Here is a 20,179-nt window from a genome sequence, read left to right as displayed (position 1 = left end):
CAAGGGATACACATTTGATTGCCCTGTTGACAAGCCAGGGTCAAAAGCTTGTGTCTCATCTCTGACACAGAAGCTCAACATCAGCAGATCTCCCGAGACTCCAAAGATTTTCTCCTTATTGACCTGACGAGCAGCAACACAAGTGTTGACTGCTCAGTAGCTACCATAGATTCTGCACCCCAGTCAAAAAAAACCCCCGCAACAGCCATAAAAATCCCACAACTAATGGCCACAAAGTTTAAATGACTTACCCTCTGGACACTGAGCAGCTCCTTCGTGCTCAGAACCATCACGAAACATCTATGCTCCATGATGTAAAAATTGACATAAACAGAAAGCAAAATGTTGATTCCAGTGAACAGTAAAATTCTTTGTGGCCAATATATTATTCAAGATCTCTTTCTATTAATTCCAATTTGAAGCCAGTAGTCTGATATCTTAATGAAAAAGTATCAATCAAAGTAAAAGGAAGCTCAGCAAAAAATACCAATGCAGAGCTAGCTGCTTCATTTTTCTGGTCCAGACAGCCATGATATGGGCTGGCCTATAGTTTTGCTGAAACCATATGAAACAGTCAATATGAAATTACTGTTAATTGTACGAATATGATCTGTAAGAAATATAGCAGACTGACAACAAACTGTGAACAGTAAAGGCTTATAAGCAGAACTGCTTATATTAGCAGTTCTCTAGTGTCTTCATTCAGGCATCTACATACATCTCCACTGAAACACAGGACCACATACACTTTTCAGGGCTACAGGTCAGCAGATGAAACTTGCTAGCCTGAAAGATGAATTATAGATAAGAATCAAAAATATAGATGATCTTTTGAACTATCCAGGTATCTTCAGCATCTGAAATCTCAGATAAGGACTGGAACCTTTGTTAATAGCAATTGTATAATCTAATTAAAACATTAAATGAAGCCTGAGAACCTTGTAGGAGCTAACATGAATTTTCATATTTGCCACAAACAATTAACTATCAATGTATCTTCATACTTTTTAAATTCAGCATTTGAAAGATGACAGTTGGTCACTCTAAGTTCCATTTATTATTTCTCTTTCTTCAACTGGCTTACCTAAACTTCATTAATTATTCCCCCTTCTTTCCAAATCTTATTTTAGTTCAGTACATTAAGCATACATTAGCCTCAAGCCCCAAATTAACTTTATATGAGCATCTATACAGATTAACTTTCACTTAAATGACTGTTTCCAAGAATAGAACAAAAGATGTTTCAGAAAAAGTCTTAAATAAAACTGTTCAGAGGTTAGTGAAATATTTAGAAATCATTTTCTAGCTATTTTCTAGCTATCTAATGCAAACATGATGGAGACAAAAATATATACTTCAAGATTGCCTCCTGCAAGAAAAGTGAGGTAATATGAGCAAAATAAGAGAGAAATCAGTGTTGTAATTCTGGCTGTCTCACTGATTTCCTTAAGATCCCCGAGAAAGTCATTTTCCCATCCTCTCCCTTGTAATGTTAGAAATAACGATACTAGTTTAAATATAGTGTGAGATTTATTGTTTGCTTATGATGACAGATGATAAATATTACACACAATCACAGAATTGTTGAGGTTGGGAGGGATGTTTGGAGATCAGCTAATCCAACCCTTCTGCTCAGAGCAGATTACTCTTTAAAGCAGTTTGGGGGGGGGGGAACGGTACAGTCCTAGATCCCCCTTTATTTCCTCCAAAGTAGCCCTGGCATTTTAACAGACTTTCATGGCAGTTTTGTATCATTCTAAGCATTTTGTATGTCTCTTGTTCTTACATGATTTTATTTTATTACAGAATTTATTATAGCAATAGAATAAGATGCAGTTAATAAGAATTCAGTAGGTGGCACCAGAACACTAAAAAGAATATCCTCTCAGACAGCAAAGCAGATATATTTCCCCTTATCTTATTGAGAAATACTAGATAAACGGAAGAAAGAAAAAGGAAGATACCATCTCTGCCAGACTATACATCAGGCTGTGTTACTCCAATGGCAGGAGGCATGTAGTTACAATGAATTTACTTTTCCCAAAATATCCCACTAGTATCATATACCTCTGAGTAATTACAAAGTTAACCTCAAAGTTACAACTCTCTGATCATGCTTATATTCTAAAACATATGGCTGGAAACTTGAAGGCTGGAACCTAAGAATACCTTCAAAGTTCAGCAAGAATATCCAACCCAAAACAACATGCTGTGAGGTACGACAGCCTGATGATTGCCAAACTAAGCAAGTTGGTCTGGGTTTAAACAGGAATTATCCCAAACCTTTGCTCAAATCTTAAACTGTATCCAGCCATAAACCATTTTTAAGATAATATAAATAAGATAGGTTCAGATAATTCAAGTGGAAGAATTAAAGTATATAAAAAGTTTCTACTGCCAAAGGTGTATGTAAGCTTCCTTTCCCCTTCCCTTGATTTGGCCAGCGGCTAGCTCCTGCTGACTTGCCTGAAAGACTTACGTCTTATCGATAATGAATGTTTAGGCAGTTCTGGCCTTATTCCGGTACCCTGCAAAAAGACACTTACAGTGCATCCAGCCACCAGATGGGAAGCTTGGCTAATTGCTTTAGTTCCCTTTAGTGTCTGGCTACCAGTTGGCAGACACAGTGCAGCTGCTGCCTGAAAGAAAAGGTTTCAGATGGGAAGGCAAGCTCTCAAAGCAATACGCCTAGAACAGATGAGCTGACCATCCTTTCTCTTGAAAGCTCCAAGACATGCAAGCCCTAAGAGTGAAATATGGGACTACCATACTTTGAAGAAACCTTTAACTGCTAAACATGAAGAGTAAGTGGAAGAACTGTGAAGAAATCGGGCAGAAAAAAGCCAAGTGTTTCAAATTCCAAGAACAGCAGACTCTGTCGATCACACTCAGAAGTAGAGAAGCAGCTATACCGCCCTGCAGTCATGGCTCTGCACCCACTACAGCGGACGCTCATCACACGCTTGTAGGAACAGTACACTTGCTGTCCGCTCAGGAAAGGCAGAATGAAGAGAAAATAAGTAAAAAATCTTTCCAAATGGCAGGACCAAGGAACTCAACAGAAAACAACTCAGACCTGGGATATTTTGAAAGATGCTATGTTTCAAGTAAGTCCAGGGTTTGATCTCCTTGAGCAAAAGGAAGCACCAGCATGTGCTTCCTGCGCTAGAGTGTTATTAGAGGAAACTCCAACCGATAAGACAAAGAGACTTGAGAATCTGCAATAAGAGCCTGAAAACATCATCATGTTTATACAGGCAAAAAGACATTATTAAGATGACAGTGAACATGCCCTGGCTCCATTCTGCTTCTTAATTTGCACAGTGGGTAAAATGGACCCTGCTTTATAGTTATTGCTGCTCCGAGAAGAGGACTGTGCTTGCACGCAGGTAGCTGAGGCTGTCCCATCTGAACCCAGGATTGCTGCAATGAAACAGTATTGCAACTCTTGATGCACACAGCACAGGGAAATGAGGACATAAAGGTCCCTTTCTGCTAATAGCGCGTTTGGCTTTTTTTCTGCTGTGGTACCACAGCAATTGGCTCTTCACACCCAGCTGTACTCCGTGTGTCTTCGCAAAACCCAGGGAGAGGGCAGAGGAAGTAATCCTTCCTCTCAGCCTAGTGTATGCAATAGTACTGGCAGCTGGCTTTTTCTAACAGGAAAAATGCTTAGCGACTCTGCAGAGCTGCAAACTTGCTGCCCTTTTCCCCGGACCTCTCCACCTTTTAGCATGTTGGACAGAAGACAGCATCCCCCACTGAGCTGAACTTCACATTAAGCAGCAAGGGTAGGTCCAAATTCTGTCCTCCCTCTTTTTACTGCTTCGGCAGGGTCAGAGCTCTTCACATCTGCACAGAAAGCAACAGGATGTGGTCTGCTTGCTCAGATGGAGTAAAGCTCTTTGAGGGGGTCTTCTAGCAAACAGTGCAGACATTAGTCAGCTCCACTGCAAGCCAATTCTAAATTGCAACTCAAAAAAAGAGCAGTTCCTGGTGGGAGGTGAAGGGTGAGTAAGGCAAGGAGCCTTACAAAATGCTGCCAGCCACCCTTCTTTGATTTATTTTTAAACTTCAAGTGGGATAGGATGTAATTCACACCTACTTTAAGGCTCCCTTGTACTGCCAGAACAGGGTAAAGGGACTTAAAGTAAATGAGCATCAGGGCCAGAGATGTTACTGCCTCTTTTTGCTGCAAACACAAAATAAAGGGATCCATTGCTACTTTACAAATAAGTCTGGGCAGACCTATGAATGGGCTTGCAAACACTTAAACATCTGAGTAACTCTGTACCACAGAGGGGCCCTCAAATTTTATAGGTAGGATCATGTGTGCTGAAGTGCTTTCATAACCAGACTGCAGAATTACACTTTATTCTTTATCATTAACTGCTTTGGGGAAAAAAATGCTGGTTTTTTGAAAATTGTTTAAAAGAGGCCATATAAAGTTCACAGAAAAAAATATGTGAAATTTTGCATGCTCAGGATCAAAAAAATATTACTCATTTGAGTTTAACACGTAGAAGCTTCTCAGGTAATTGGGACATTTCAGATGGTCCTAAAAAAATCATAAAGCTTTGGAAGACTCATACAAGCAACTACTTTAAGAAACTGTGCAAGTATATTTTGAGAGATTATTCCATTTTCTCTAAATATTCCTGCATAATTTATTCAGCATATGAAAGACTTTTTAAGATTTGGGCTATGCTATCAATGTTATTGAACAGGAAAGGAAAAACTCAACTTGTCACTTTATAATTTTTAAGTGATTTGTTCTTTAAAGGCATAACCATGAAAGCAATTCAAAATAATTCATAACCTTAACTGGTAAAAATCTTCATAGCTCTACAGCAATCATAGGAGTGCTATAAATTTATATTAGCTGAGAATTAGAACCAAATAAATATTAGAATTTCTATCTCACAAGAAATTCTATCAGTGCAACATTTGTTTACACCAGAAATTTGTGAGAAAAAGTTGAAATTGAAAATTTTATTGTAACAGATATTCTAAAATATTTTGATTAAGAAATGTCAAATATTTCATTTTGGCATCAGGATGTAAACAATTCATTCTGACTCTCCAAAATAATAATTAAAGTAGTTTCAGTTTGAATTTGTCAAAATGCTTCCTTTTATGCCAGCTTGTCAATAAATTAGCTCCCCCCCTCCTCCAAAGTGGCTCATTAACACACTGCAATCAAAGCTAAAGGGCCTGACCCTGCCATTCTTTTCTACTCTCTATTTTCGGTTAAAGTAGTAAAAGATATACCTTATATACAAGTAAAAGATAATATCTGAAGATGCAAAGGCTATGTAGTTCCCAAGATACCCACCAGGACTCACACCTGAACTGCATTATGGAAGACATAGTTTTCCTGCAAACTACATTTTAGGAAAAAGTGCAGACCTACATTACAAATAAATATGATAGAATTAGTATTAATTTTTAATGAAAATTGACTTTCAAAATTAATGTTTATTCTTTGTTGCCAACATCTTTGACCCCCTTCTTGCTGTCCAGCTTCCAAGACAAGAGCTGTAACTCTCTCTCTCTCTCTCAATTTCAGAATCAACTAGAAGTGCTAAACCGCAGCTACAGTGCTGGAGATGGTGATAAATTCAAACTGACCAGAAATCAAGTGCCAGGGCAAGAGTCAGAAGAGAGAGATGGAATTAAGGAGAAATTATAGCTGGCACATCCAAAGAGAAACACTGTGTTGCAGGTTCAGGAGAGGGGTGAAATACAAACATCCGTATTTGTTTGTCAACATTCATCGACTGATCTAAATTAATACTAAGACTAACTACTGTACACTACCATACAAAGCCTGTCTTAAGGAAAGAAGAAGAAAAGCATAACAAAAATGCTGAAATAAGATTTTGCTCAACTAACCTGAAATTAAATGACATGTTTGTGACCCTTTCAAAAAGGAAGGCTCTGATTCTGGTTAAAAATATAAATTTAAAGAGTTTAGTTTTCATAGAGAAAAATAAAAATAATAAAAATACGTAGAAAAAAACACAAAAAAAAATCCTCAAGAAACATTAATTTTATGGAAACAATGTTTGTTACTAATGATATCTAGACCTTCTCAAAACCATAAACTTGGAGTAGTAGGTGAACTAAAGGCAGTAATTCAAATATGTTTTTCCCTGTATACAGTTCTTATAGACTTAAAATGAATATTCAAGAATCTCCTGTATTTATCAGGCAGAAGAAAAGTGTTTCTGCCATTTGGACTGCACTTTAAATGACATCCTCAGTCTTCATAGGAATCCTTCAACTACAGTAACCCACTTGTACAACTGCAGCTAACGTCGGTCTAGCTGCTCCTCTGTGGTTTCTCTCATGCTGTTTACTTCTGTTTTTCTTCTACAGAGCCCCACTCAAGAGGAAGAGGGTGCAGCATGCTGTGGTTTAGAGCTTAAGCGCTTCCAAATGGTGAAACTGAGTTACCATAGCACCCGCATGCTCAAGCAATCAGACCTATCTCAGTGCTAAACCGCAACTTCTCTAGTGCAGCCGAGAAGTTTCCCTATTCAACTCCTTTTCACCAAATTTGCATTTGCAATTATTTTTAGTTATACAGGTCCATTAATATGATACAGTGGGGGATGGCAATCTTTGGGAATACAGGTTTGCTTTGCAGGGAGTATTTGTCTCGATGTGAATTATGTCTGCAAGAGGGAAGAATATCAAATCCTGATGTAACAGCTACCTCAACTGCGAGATGTTAGCTACTATCCACAGTCATTAAAAACACCTGTATGTGAGGAATGAAAGTAGCTGCCTACTCAGACTACGCACTTGCAGCTCTTCATGTGAAGCTCTTACAGTGTTATTTATTGATGCTGTGATATTTGCTTGGCAATTTTGTGTTACACGCAAAAGAAAAACTGTGTCAATGTTTGCTTTGCCTTCTGCATGTTTTCAGTATTTGTGCATGTGCAAGGCTAAGAGCCAGTCTTAAGCTGATACTCTGTTAAATATATCCTTTGTAAAGTCTCAGTACCTAATTTTAGTTACAACTCTTCCAGCCCATATCTTCCTCTCCTGGATCTGCCATGAGCAGAGAGCAGCTCTGAAAGGACCCAGTGCGCATTGCTTGTGGCACGCACACGAAAGAAAGAACAGGCAACTATTACATTTTCCTCTCCGTTCCTGCGCCCGTGTTTTTGTAATTGCCACCTTTATGAGCTCTGGGGAGCTGTTGAGCATAGCCAAAGCCAGCTCAATCTTTAAGAGTTTTGACAGGAAAAAGAGGCTGCAACCAAAGCTGAACTTACTATCGGTCATGGGCAGAGATGGGAGCTAACTGCTTTACCTAAGACTGTCTCATTGGACCGTGGCTTATTTAAATGTCAGACTAACTTCTCTACCTACCCTGAGCCCCTTCATAATACAAGTGTTATCTCGTATTGTAAATCAGTTTCTGATGGCAAATTACTTTTTACTTATTATTACTTATATTTATTATTATTATTATTACAAAATTACTTATTTTACCAGAAATAGAAAATGGGTTCTCTGCTCTGGAGAATAGAAATAAGCTGGAAACATTTTGCTAAACTTTAACCAGCTCAGATACCAAACCATAAACAGTTTAATGCTATAAGAACTGCAATATTTTAGCCACTGGTAATACAATCTAAAGCCAGTTAAAATCAGAAGCACCTTCTGTTTGTTGCAGCTCTGTTAGCGGGAAGTCCTTGGCTCAACAGCTCCGCACCTGGGAAACAGTATTTAGGTGAGGACTGTAATCAGTAATCTTCAAAAAGTTGCAGCCAGCAATTTTTAAAAATAAATGAAAATTACTTTCAAGAAATGACACCTGTCTATGAACTCTTCCTTTTTGTAATAATAGTGTTCTCTGCTCAGTTACTATAGGAAAGACCCAAGCAAAAATAAGGGAGCTGTGTAACTGGCCCAGGGGGCTGAGGGAGGATTGCTGTTGACAAGGAGATAAATAGTTGATTTTCAGGTGCTCTGAACATTTATGTCTCCAACCAACACCACCTGGATTTGCAAACACTCAGCTTTCCTACAAAAAAAGGATCAAAGCACAATCAAAAATGGAAAGAAAACACAGGCTGTGAAGAGAGACAATAGCATTTCCTTTAATCTTTTTTTTTCTTTTTCTTTTTTTTTTTTTTTTGTAGGAACCTTAGATGCCTGTTGTAACCAGAGCCAGTAAAGAATTTTAGACGGAAGTGTAACTTTGAAGGTGAGGTTGTTCCCTTCTAGTTTAATTTCATTTATACCATGGAAATAACAACATGCCTCAAACCTGGTCACAAATGTTTGGTGCTATGTTCTATGGAAACATGCTGTATAAGACAATTTCTGCCTGGAAAGGTTTCATTTAGACAAGACAAAGAAAAGGAAAGGAACATTTCCAGTGTTACAAAGGGAATATTAAGATAGCAAACAAACAAACAAAAAATTAACTTGAGACAAGTGTTCCCAAGTTCCCAGAAAAATTCTATGCTGCCCACAGCATTCCCAAATGACAGCTAAATGCTGGGTAAATCCACGAATCCATCTTTTGACTATCACAAATGGTTAGCCCATAGAATAAATCACTTTTTCCTCATTTTTATCCATTTCAGAATTTTTTTTTAATGAAAAAAGACATTTTCTAAAAGATAGATATACTAATTCTTGATTCCTGGATTTTATACAATTGCTACAGCTATAAGTTGTTCCGTGTGCTTTTAATGAAGCCCGCACATAGTGCGTATAGCTATACTAATGTTCAGTTAAAATATTCAATTTTCATTTTGAAGCTCTGCCTTGAAACGGAATTATTAGACTACTTGGAAAAGCAAGCGATATGCTTACAGATCACATTTAAACATAAAGGTGGCACAGGATTACCAGGGCTTGGCCTCGGCCCGGAGCCGAGCACGCTGCAAGCGGGGGCGAACAGGGCGGTGCAAAGCGAGCCCAGTGCAGCGGGCCGCGGCGTGGGCTGCAGGGCAGCCGCCGCTGCCGGGAAGGGGCACCGCAGCGTCGCCGGGCCGGCGCTGCCACGGCCCTCGGCCGCGAGAGGCAGGACGTTGCACCGGCACCCCACGCCGCGGGGAGCAGGAGCGCGGCCCGCTCGGCCGGGCCGTCGCACCGGTGCGCTAACTGGGGCAGGTCTCAGCCGGGCGCCTGCGCGTGTGCGACGCCGGCCCCGCCACGGCTGCTCCCTCGCCTGATCTACATAACCGAGCGCAGCAGCAGCAGCACGTTGCTTGCGTGTGTCACCCCCACAGCCCATGACCGCAGGACGACTTGTAAATCTGGGAATAAATAATGGGTGAAATACAGCAGAATGGCACAATCTGTTTTCTATTCCAAGTCTTTCCTAAGGACCTCGGCGAAGACGCATGAGCACGCCTGGACCAGGGCGAGGGTCTCACTCTGTCTGCTCACAGGGATGACAGGACTGTTCAACACGATCCTCTGGCGACTGCGGAGTTCAGGCGTAAAGAAAACTGCCCAAATACAGCTATCTTATTTTGTGGCAGAGCGACCAGCACACGCCGCTGCTCGGTACCGCCACCGCCACGCGCCTCGGCCCGCCGCAGCCCCCGTCTCTGCCCCATCCTTAACGACAACAGGGGGGTCTGAATCGCAATTACGATGCCATTACAGCAAGCCCTCTGCAAGCACTTTGTTTGCCAGCGAGCTGTCACTGGCGTTTCTGTGGCTTCTTGCTCCAGGCTTAGCAGGACCCTCAGTGGCCCAAGCCCCATCCCGCATCTCTAAGGAACGACGCTCCAAGCTGTGCGGCTAGTCTCAGGCATCTTCCATGACCCAGATTTCTTCCAGCATTAAGAAAAGATCCTAACCAGCACCGGCTGATAGACATCTAGCTGCTGTTTGTTAAAGGGCAGAGGGGAAAAGGGATAAAGAAAACGGAGGGGGAAAAAATTCCAGCCACCTCAGAGGAGAGCCTTTGCCTCACGCCAGCGCTGCCCGCGAGGCGCCCTCCTCGCCCTGCCCGGGCTGCCAGCTGCAGGCAGCTGGCTCGCCGCGCCGGCAGCAAGAGTGATTTTACTTTGTTGCTCTCCTCGCTTTTTTTTCCTCAAGACTTTCAGGCCGTATGTGACTTGTAAAGTCAACTGAGCACTAGTCAGTAAATACACTACCGAATAGTACTTTTTCCATTCGTAAAATATTCTGACAAATAGTATCCATTGATCAACAGCTGAATCAACCGAATACTTTTTAAGACGAAATTTTAAACACAGTAAAATATATACATAAAATGTTGATAGCAAGCATCATACAAGGGTCAGGTTCTACCACCATTACTCATGCAAAAAGTCATTTGAGAAGAAAAATATTCACTGAAGCATATCGATATCTTTTAGATAATTTGACGGTTAAAAATATATTTATACATATTCCCTATATATATTCCCCATATAAAATGACATGGAATTTTTTTTTTAGTGGAAAGCAGAAAATAACAGCTTATAAATTCATCAAAATTTCCTATACTTGATATTTCTGACCTGAAATCCATCTGAAATCAGATACAAGGAAAAAAGTTGGGACTGCGACTGAGTCAACCAGGGACTACATCAACCTTGTTTCAGTTCCGCATTTTACTAGCAAGTGTGTGAGCAGTTGAACTATCCCTCGGCCTCTGGGCTGCTCTGTAATGTCATCTGCAAAGAGGAGCTAATAGCACTACCCTGCTAAACTGGCATATTGTGATCAGAAATTTATTAAAAATCAAGAAGTTCACAGATAACAGAGCTGATGCTGCTATTAAAAAACTAAACGGTCACATCTGTCAGATGTCCCTACAAACAGGGACTGTCACAGGACTGCAAAGAGAGAAACACCTTCTCCAACTCCCCATAACGCTCTGCACATGCCTACAAAAGTCTCTAGCTGTCTTTGTATTTGACTGCAAAAACTGCGCTCTGCCCCTTCGAGACCTGCACTTCCTACCACCCAGAAGCAATGGCGATGAACAGACTGCAGAATGGTGCTGAGCACCCACAACTCCTCCCGAAGTCAATAAAAACCCTGACTGGGGGCTTTCCTTTTTTGTTGTTTTTTTCTTTTAGAAAATCAGAACACCAACGTTGGTGTCCAATTCTGGGCAGTTATCTGCATTTTAAACCTGTCCTTTTTTCTCCTTTTCAATTTGCTATTTTTATTAACACACGTGGAATATGAGCCCTAACTTTAACTAACAATCTATCTGGGAATCATAAGCAAAAAGGGGGGAAAACAGCTCACCTGATTTCGCTTTAAATCCTATGCTGACCATTCTTTTCTAAAAGACAATGTGTGGTGAACATTACAGGAGATGAAAATAAAGGCTCAGAACAGAAGGACTCCAGCTATGCTCACAGGGACTATGATACCGCATATTCCAGCACAGAAACTGGGAATTCCAAAGCTCACATTCCTTAGGATTTTAATGAGACTAATTTCAGTACTGCTTTAAATAATCCATAGCAACAAGATCACATACAGTCTATGCTACCTTCTTCTGAATGTAGCAAGCAATTTCCTTTAGTGTTTCAAAAAGTCTTTGCATTTTATTTTTTAACCCTTAAAATTTTGTAACCTAAAAATATTAAGCAAGCAGTCTGGGAAAGAAAAGTAAAATCAAAGATATCAGATAAGGGATACTAGACAATGATTTACTTAGGGAAAGTATTTTATGGACCTTTCAAAGTATAGGGACCCAGAGAAAGCCCTCAGGCCCAAGCTAAGAGAACATCCAATTTCATGCTCCAAATAATTTTAAGCTCTTGATATAGGCACAGCAATGCACAAGCCAGGAAGTTCAGCAGACCTGTAAACATTTCTGATGTCCAATAATAAGAAGAATGTATATTGTGGCATTACACATCTTATCATGACAATAGCAAGAACAACTTCTTAGAAGCAAGGGGTCAGAAAAGCTATTTATTTGATCAGTAAAACAAGGATCAACTTGTACACACACATAAACAAACAATTTGGAAGTAGGATGTGTAATGCCACCTGTGAGGACAGATGGAAAAACTGAGGCAGAAGGACACAGTATGTGTGAACGTGGGTAAGATTTTATTCTTTCAAGGCCTATACTCCTCCAGAATTTGGCTGAAATGGTGATGAATTTATGACCATGTAACCTGGTAAAATTAACCACTCTTTCATTTTTTACTAAGTAAATGTATCTGAAAATTTTTAGTTGTGGAGATTAAGAAACTTGGAGAGATCCTTGAGCACCAATATGAAATTGCACATATATGCCCCACAAATTTGATTATACAAAGAACGCAAAAAAGACAAAAGGTTCTGGTAAGCGCTCAAGAAAGCACTTCTACACACAACTTCATCATTGACTTCAGTAGGAATTAAGCTCGTGGTTTAAATGAGTTCCTAAATTAAGACAATATTTTGCATGAGGACCACTACAGGCTGCTGCATAAGCGCACAGCGGATCCCTACCACCACCCCGGCACCAAACACAAACGGGAATTGGGGAAGCGGCAAGGCGTAATGCAGCTGGCGCTCTGCTGGCTGGGGAAGGCACGCAGGCCCCTCACCCACCTGCAGACCAGCTCTAATGTCGAAATGCCGGGCATTCGAATAACTGGTCCTAACCACAGGCGGATGCCAGCAGGAGTACTTCAATCAACAGGCTACGATCAAAACCCCAATCGACAGCACCCAGAGCCAAACTCCATGTCAAATTGTCTGGGTTTTGAAACTCTTGATGCTGAAAACTGAAAATTTCAAGGTGATTTCATCCATATTAAAACTGTGAAAACCAGAATTTGTAACGGTGCCCAATATTAGCAAAGCCAGGTAATTAGAGCAGGTAGCATGGCATTAAGAAGCACACATTAGTGACTGGGTGAAACATCTGCCATTGGTCACAGTCAGACATATAATTCTGTATAGATAATCTGACTCGGTATAGCTGTTCCTACTTTTCTGCTAAAACATTGTAATTTACAGTAATCATTTGTAATTTCCAGCACTAGCAGTATTTCCATGTGAATCAGGCAGTTGCATCCTCCGAGATCTACTGAGACCACTATACTTGACGATTCAAACAAGCTACAGCTTTTCAGTTTGGATTTCCAAGATTAGCTTCACATCCAGAAGGGTTTGAAAAAATCAAGTGCAAGTATGATTTTCATGCACATTTACATAATCAGGACTCAAAGAAATTACGGACAGAACAATGACGGTGTAAGCAACCCCAAATAATATAGTGGGAGATAGGGCAGGAAAACATCAGGTTTCTTTATGCTGACAGGGCCAAAGAAAGTCTCAGGAACGACAAAGATGAGCAAACACCCAAGAAAATAAAGCAGTAGAGTGCCCAGGGAAAGAAACTCCCTAATCAGGGCATGGATGTAATTCTGTTAGCGAATGAGTAGCTAATAATCTGGAAGAACAGCAGAGGGTATGAAATAGAATTGAACTAAATGTTATACCTTCACTTTGGCAGGTGTCTGGGGCAGATACCTTCTCCTGAGGTATCTGATTCGCTGATGAATGGGAATCGAAATGGGACTTCTACGAAAGCACTTCCCAAAGAACACTTGAAATAGCATCATTCTCCCTAACATCTCACCCACCACACTACAATCCCCATTCCACGTTTGGCACCACATTACCAAATGTGGCAAAAATCCTGCTTCTGAAGCTGTGTTACTGCTTGTTCAGGGATCTCTCTTATCTTGCTTTGCTGTATCCTGTAGTCATGTCCTACTTGGCTATGAGTCATTACAGTTAATCAAATACATGGTCAGGCTCCCATTTCAGTATAAATCAAATTCAGTTTAGATTTGAGTGGCTTAACCACAGGAGGGTTCCCTTTATCTGGTGAAGTTTCTGCCTCTGGACAATAGTGGGTAAAACCAAGAGGTCAGTTTTGGTATTTGCCTATTAGTTGGCCTGAAGTTTCACTTGCTTTTTATATATTGCTCTGGCAGCAGGTTTAGAGCTATCACGTAAAGTAACTAAAATATACTGTAACCCACCACCTTGCTAGGAAATGACAGAAGAATCATTTGAGCACTCAAAAGTAGCAAAATTGTTCTTAAATGTGCTTGGTAGCTGGTGATAACTGTCCAGCAATGTCTTCATGTATTCTTTCCCAGGCTCTGCTTTTAATGCCAACTCTTAAAGCAGTTTATGATGCTGCACTCATACACTCATAATGGTCCGAGAGAGGGGTCTGGGGCTAGCTGGGTCCTGCACTGTTCCCTTGCTTTATGCTCATGCACCAGACAACAATGGCACTGTCAGTTGGGAAGCCTAAAATTGCAATGGCTGTATGTGATCGGTTCCTTCTTACATTTGTTTTTCCAGATATTAGAGTTTCCTGATTCTCAGCTTCTTCTAGAGAAGTTTCAGCTGCCTCTGAACTGCAGTGGTCCCCAGTATTCAAGGGGTTGATCTTTTCCCGCCAGGCACTGGTCATTACCTGTTTACGTGAAGCTGCAGGAAACCAGTCGGTGGTCCTACTGATGATGCCTCCATACTGCAAAAATCCCCATCTGAAAGATGTGTCCAGTCTCCTTTGAACCTTCTGACCCTTTCTTATACAACGGTCTTACTATAAACTTGCAGTTGCTTCAGAATTACTATCTACGTTGCATATTCTGGGATGCCTTGACAGTCTGCTAGCTATCTGCCAGCTTGATCAAAAATCCCAATATTCAGAGGTAATAAGATCAAAGACATGGGTTCAGCCTCTATAGAGAAAGTAATTATATCTGATTGCCCACCAAGCTTGTGACATGCAACCTTTCTTCCTAACCTTGACCAGATTTCACTTAATTGGGGAAATACTGTTTGACTTCAGATAGACTAAAGAGCCTAATGAAAATTTACATTTCTTTTCAGCAGATAAAAACCTACCCCTGAATTTCAGAGGGTTTTCCAAATTTCACCCGCTTAGCCCTATTTAATAGTTTATTGATAGAGATAAATAAAATCTCAAATTCCTACCTGTCTTCCTGCCAGCCACAGAAATAAAATGAAAATGCCCATTTCTACCTAGTCTATAACTCCATCTTAAGTGTACATGTATTCCAGAAATAGAACACAGCTGTTATTTTTTAATAACTTATTTTTTACATAAATTATTTTTTAATAATTTAAGGCTTCATATTTTACACTTTTTAAGCATGCATAAGAACAGACACAGGAACTAAAAGCAAATAATGATTATAGATAGACAAAGAGAATTGCATTAAGTACTAATTATAGGAATGTAGTCAAGTTCACTTGCAAAACCAGTACGGCAGACAAGTAGCTAGAACTGGTTTTTGCTCCTCCACTGACACCACCAGAGAGAGACTGGGTTACATCAGAATAAAGTCTAGTTCACAAGGCTTGTTTTCAACTTTACACAGTATAAAGAGAATCAAGAATAACTTTTTAAGAATTTTGGTGTTTTAACACTTTGGAACTAATGGATCTTCTTTTTATATCCTGGTAAATGGCAGCCTGCAAGAACTATATAGTATCACAGGATGTGGGTGCCTTAATTTTATCTCCATTTGCGGAGTGCTCGTCTGTATTTCAGCAAACAAGCTCTCAGCTTGCACCGTAAGCAAGCGCCCTTCCCCTTCCCATGGCAAGGCTGCCTGTCAACCCGCAAATAAGTAAACTTCCTCACTGAGGTAAGGTGAATTGCAGCAATGTACAAAAATATTAGCACCTCAGCCTACATCATTTGAAAACACAGAATTTTGCAAAACTAAAATACCAGAAAGTGTGATTGTCATAATGACTCACCTTTCATTTTTAACATGCTTCTGTAGCTGCAGAGCGCTACACAAGCAGCCTCTGCAGTGACACAAGCCTCACGGTACCTCACAGCAGGCGACAGCTATTGTCTAATAAAGAAGGTGGTTGGTAGTTTAACTTCTGTGTGTGTTACACTCTCTTTAAATACAGAAAATTCATAATGGGCAATCCAGTGACTGTTCTGCATTAGGATGATGTGAATTGCCCAGTACAAATGTCAAAAATACTTTCTCCTCACCTAGCATTGCTTCTCTGACTTGGCCTACACGCCCATTGCTTGGTACCTCAGGTAACATTTCTGGAGATGACCAAACTCCTTCATGTCATTTTTAACATAAACAGCCAACAGGAACAAAGAGTTACACTACAAACGGCCACTGACATGTTGTCTTGTGACAGCTAGAGATGTGGAAATCATTTAAGAAAACAAATGTAACCCACTAGCAGATATTCAAAATTATTAAATACATGATTTTTTCAAGCACAAGCCAATCTATAAAGTGACCCTAAAATATTCACCTCAATCTATTTGCTTTTCCCAATTTACTAACAAAGCAATGGATCATTACCACAAGGCGGTTCTCAGAGTCAAAGACTTTCAAAGACACACAGGTTTCAAGGTTGGTGCACCATCCATTTGCAGTATATACTTTTGCATAAAATACCCATTCACATTTGTGTTTTTAACTCCGCCTCCAGAAACACTCTTGCAGACATAATTTGACTCAAATGAGCTTCCTCAAAAAGTAAATAAAACAGTTCATGAATATCTTTAAAACAAATATATATTTTCCTTTATCTAGTCAACTTCCAGCCAACACAGACTATGACAATATCTTTAAATAGCCTGTTATCCATTACCCATGCCAGAAGCCTCATTGTATAACCACCCTTTTCTCTATTTTATTGTTCCTTGGACCTCTGAAGCAAAGCTTTATCAGTGGGTCAACTGTTTCAAGACATGATTACACTGTGAATATTTAGGTGTTATTTATGCAAATGTTTTTACTCTCATTATTTGCTTTCTACCCTTAAGTTATCAAAGCCTTTCCAAAACGTCAACAGAATAAATCAGCTAATTTTTCATTATTTGCATTATTCACTCTTTTCACAGCTTTCTTAAAGAATTTACATGGCCTAAACTTTTTGAATAAAATCAATGCCTACCGCAGGAAGCCTTTGTATAAGGACGGCTTTAGTCTTCTGCTTGATTGCTCTCATTCCTCTTTAGCCATCTAGCAGGCCCACCGAGTTATTCACAGACTTTCTCATATATTGAAATAATTTGTTGCTTTATTATGGCTTCTGTTATTTCCTGAAGCAATTTATTCTATATCTGGTTAATAATTATCTTGAATTTTATCTACAACAGTTTATATTATCTTCAGTTAGCATCACTTCAGATGGATTTCTAAAGCGGAGGAGGATTTTTCGGACCAACATTAGAACTGAGAGAGGTCAAAACACACTACCACATGTGCATATGTTTCTCTTCACTTTTCTTAAAGGAAAATATCTTCTCTGTAAAGGTGGATCAGTTGCAACATGACGTTAAAGAAACTCCATATTTAGAAAAAAAATGGTGGCTCACTGCAGTGAGAGCTATGATAGCATAGCTCACATCACAGCGAGAAAGCGGAAAGATCATTTGTAAGTTGCCTAACAGGTTTGGACACATGATGAGAAGAGGCATCTAATTTCCTCCAGTGGTGACAAACTTCATCTTTACTGCATCAATGGAAATCGATGACTATCTTTATACCAAAGGACCCCAAAGCACTTCCAAGATTGTATGTCCAGATGCTTGCCTCATCAAGCATATCTGGGGCTGATGGTAAAAGCCACCATCCCCCGCACCCTGGTTGCTGCATGAGGGAAGCCTAGACCTGCAGGGAGGAAGGGAGTGGTGGCATGCGCCCAGATGTCCCCCTGAACACCCAGAGGGGCAGCTCCAAAAGTATTTTGACCTGCAGGAGAGATCTAGTCAAAGACATTTGCACCTACCTGATCACTTTTTAAGGAAGCTGAGGCACAAACAGCCAACTTCCCTTCACTTTTCAAAGGATAATAAAAACTAATGATATAAACACTGGTAAGATATAGCATTCAGTAATCCCCAAAAGATGGAGAACTAAAGCTTATGTAGACTAATTTTTATAATTTATAAAACCGGAAATAATATCTCTCCTTTTTTATTTAAGTTTGCATTGTTATCGTATTGAGCCTTTGAAAAAGATTCCTAGCTATGAAAACACTTGCTTTAATTTTTTTTAAAAAAGTGAATAATACATTCTTCCTGCTTAACAGAATTATTAGAGAATTGCAAAAAATTGTTGATTTCAGTAAAGCTGCCCTGATAGGTTGATCATAAGTACCATTGAAAATATCTGTTCCTACTCTGGATTAAAGGTATATTTATACAAAGAAATACAGAAAGTTCATTCTGATTAATTTTTAGTACAGTACAAATTTTTAGTATGTTCTGATTAATTTTTAATAGACAGTACAGAGCTAGTGCAATGAACCTCAATGTGTCCTTGAAATGCCTCTGGCCTTGTATGCCAAAAAAGTGGCAGGAAGTAGATTTTGCACAAGATGAACAACCCCTGTGTCTCAAGAGAATCCTTTGAATCCCCCCAGATTTGGAGAACCTGTACAGTATGAGGTTTAAACCTTTTTTTTTTCCCCTCTATCTGTAGTGTGCAGAAAACTCCCATCCTAATCATGAAATTCTAAGGGATCTTTTCAACTTCCTTAATTTTCTTCCTAGCAAGGCTTTATCTGCAAAGAAGGCATGATCTGAGCTAGTGCTCAGTGGTTTGATTATTATGTTAATAAAATCCATCACAAGCAATATTAAAACACGTACCAGGAAGATTGTAAACAATGGCCACTAAAATCATATAATCTAATGATTCTTAGCAAAGAATCATTCAAAGAACTGAAATTCAGAAAGTGCTTCATATTCTCTATCAACAGCAGGCATATGAAGAGCACTGTATCATAAAGACAACGAGCAGAGAGCCCAAGCTAGATCTATTTGCAGTCGCACTGGCTTCCTCTTTAGCAAAAGCACTGTGAAGCTTCTAGATGGAATCTGTGGACAAGAAAACCAACATTCAACATTTCAAACACTCCTCATCAGGCACTTTCAGTCATTCCCAGCATTCTTCACTATGAGTGAAGCCTCCTGTCTCAGTATGAGAAGTCGTCATAGGGATTTGGTTTTGAGTTTGTTTTTGAGCTAAAAGCTTTGAAGCACTTTTTGTTCTGAAATGTGACATTACAATGAATTTCGTGACAGATTATTTCCCTAATGATCACATTTCCTGTAGTGAGACGTCTCATCTCTCTGTGACTGCACCAGTACTGCAACCACATGTACTCTGCGACAACTTCTACCTCCAGTGAAAATGCTATTATAGGCACAAAGATTGACAGATGGACAGAACACAAAGATCTGTCACTCTGGGACCTAAGATGTAGATTAGGAATCTGTTTCACCAGCTCAACTCAAATGTTTTAGTTCGGGGGTTGGATTTCTTTTCCAAGGGGGGTGCATGGTATCTTTAATACAAATTTGCCTTGCTAAAACCTATCATTATAGATGCTGTCAGGCTAATTCTGATTTGCATTTGTCTACTGTAATGCCATAGTGATTCCAGACCATGCAATGAAGTGCAGCTGCTAAAGGTACTGACCCCGCTCCAAAGTGGCCAGTGCTATTTGCATTATTATTATTTCTCTGCTTCTGATTTACCCTTTGCATTTATGTCTAAACTTGCTTGTGCTCCAGAATATCTGAAGGGTGCCTCCTTTTGATCTTACCCAACTGTCCAAGCAGCCCTTATATTTGTGCTTCAGTTTGATACCCCTGCCCAGAAGCAGGCAGAAATTATGCTTTGAAGCTGACAGCAATCTTCTCCTGGGAAGAAAGAATAATATCCCTACGTCTTCCCCCACTAGTCCTGGCTGGTTTTCAGGATCTAATGCCCACCTTTTGCTAGGGTGGCACGTGCTTTATGCAGAGGGTTAACACAAGATTTCTGCAATGAGCTGAGGTGATACACAGGCCTCCTACCACTGTGTTGAGTGACTAACAGGCTTCATCAGCTGACGGGATTTTTCTGCAGAATAATCAATGTTATACTGTCCTCCCTTTTGCACTGTTAAATATGATTTTTTGCTTGAGTTTGCTACAAAGTATACGATTTACTTGAAGTAACTGAGAAACAAACATCTTTTAAACCTTGAATTTAAAAAAAATACTCTTTTTGTGTCTTCATTTCCCCTCTTTTTGTTTTTTCTTACTTGGCAGAAAGTTCCAGAGTATTTTCTTTTGTCCACCAACTTGCTATGTGACCTTTAGCAAATCAGCTCTCTGGACCTGCTTCCATTT

At 39.9% G+C, this 20,179-nt stretch overlaps 1 protein-coding gene across 4 annotated transcripts in view; it reads right to left on the bottom strand.

The window, feature by feature from the left end:
* The window catches only part of PTPRC (protein tyrosine phosphatase receptor type C), a 69,268-nt gene that overhangs the window by 33,850 nt on the left and 15,239 nt on the right, over positions 1–20,179 (bottom strand). The window lies entirely within an intron of this gene.

This window comes from Apteryx mantelli, chromosome 8 (assembly GCF_036417845.1).
Source record: "Apteryx mantelli isolate bAptMan1 chromosome 8, bAptMan1.hap1, whole genome shotgun sequence".
NCBI lineage: Eukaryota > Metazoa > Chordata > Aves > Apterygiformes > Apterygidae > Apteryx > Apteryx mantelli.
Note: the sequence above shows the minus strand (reverse complement) of the source record. Positions and strands in the feature narration are given on the sequence as shown.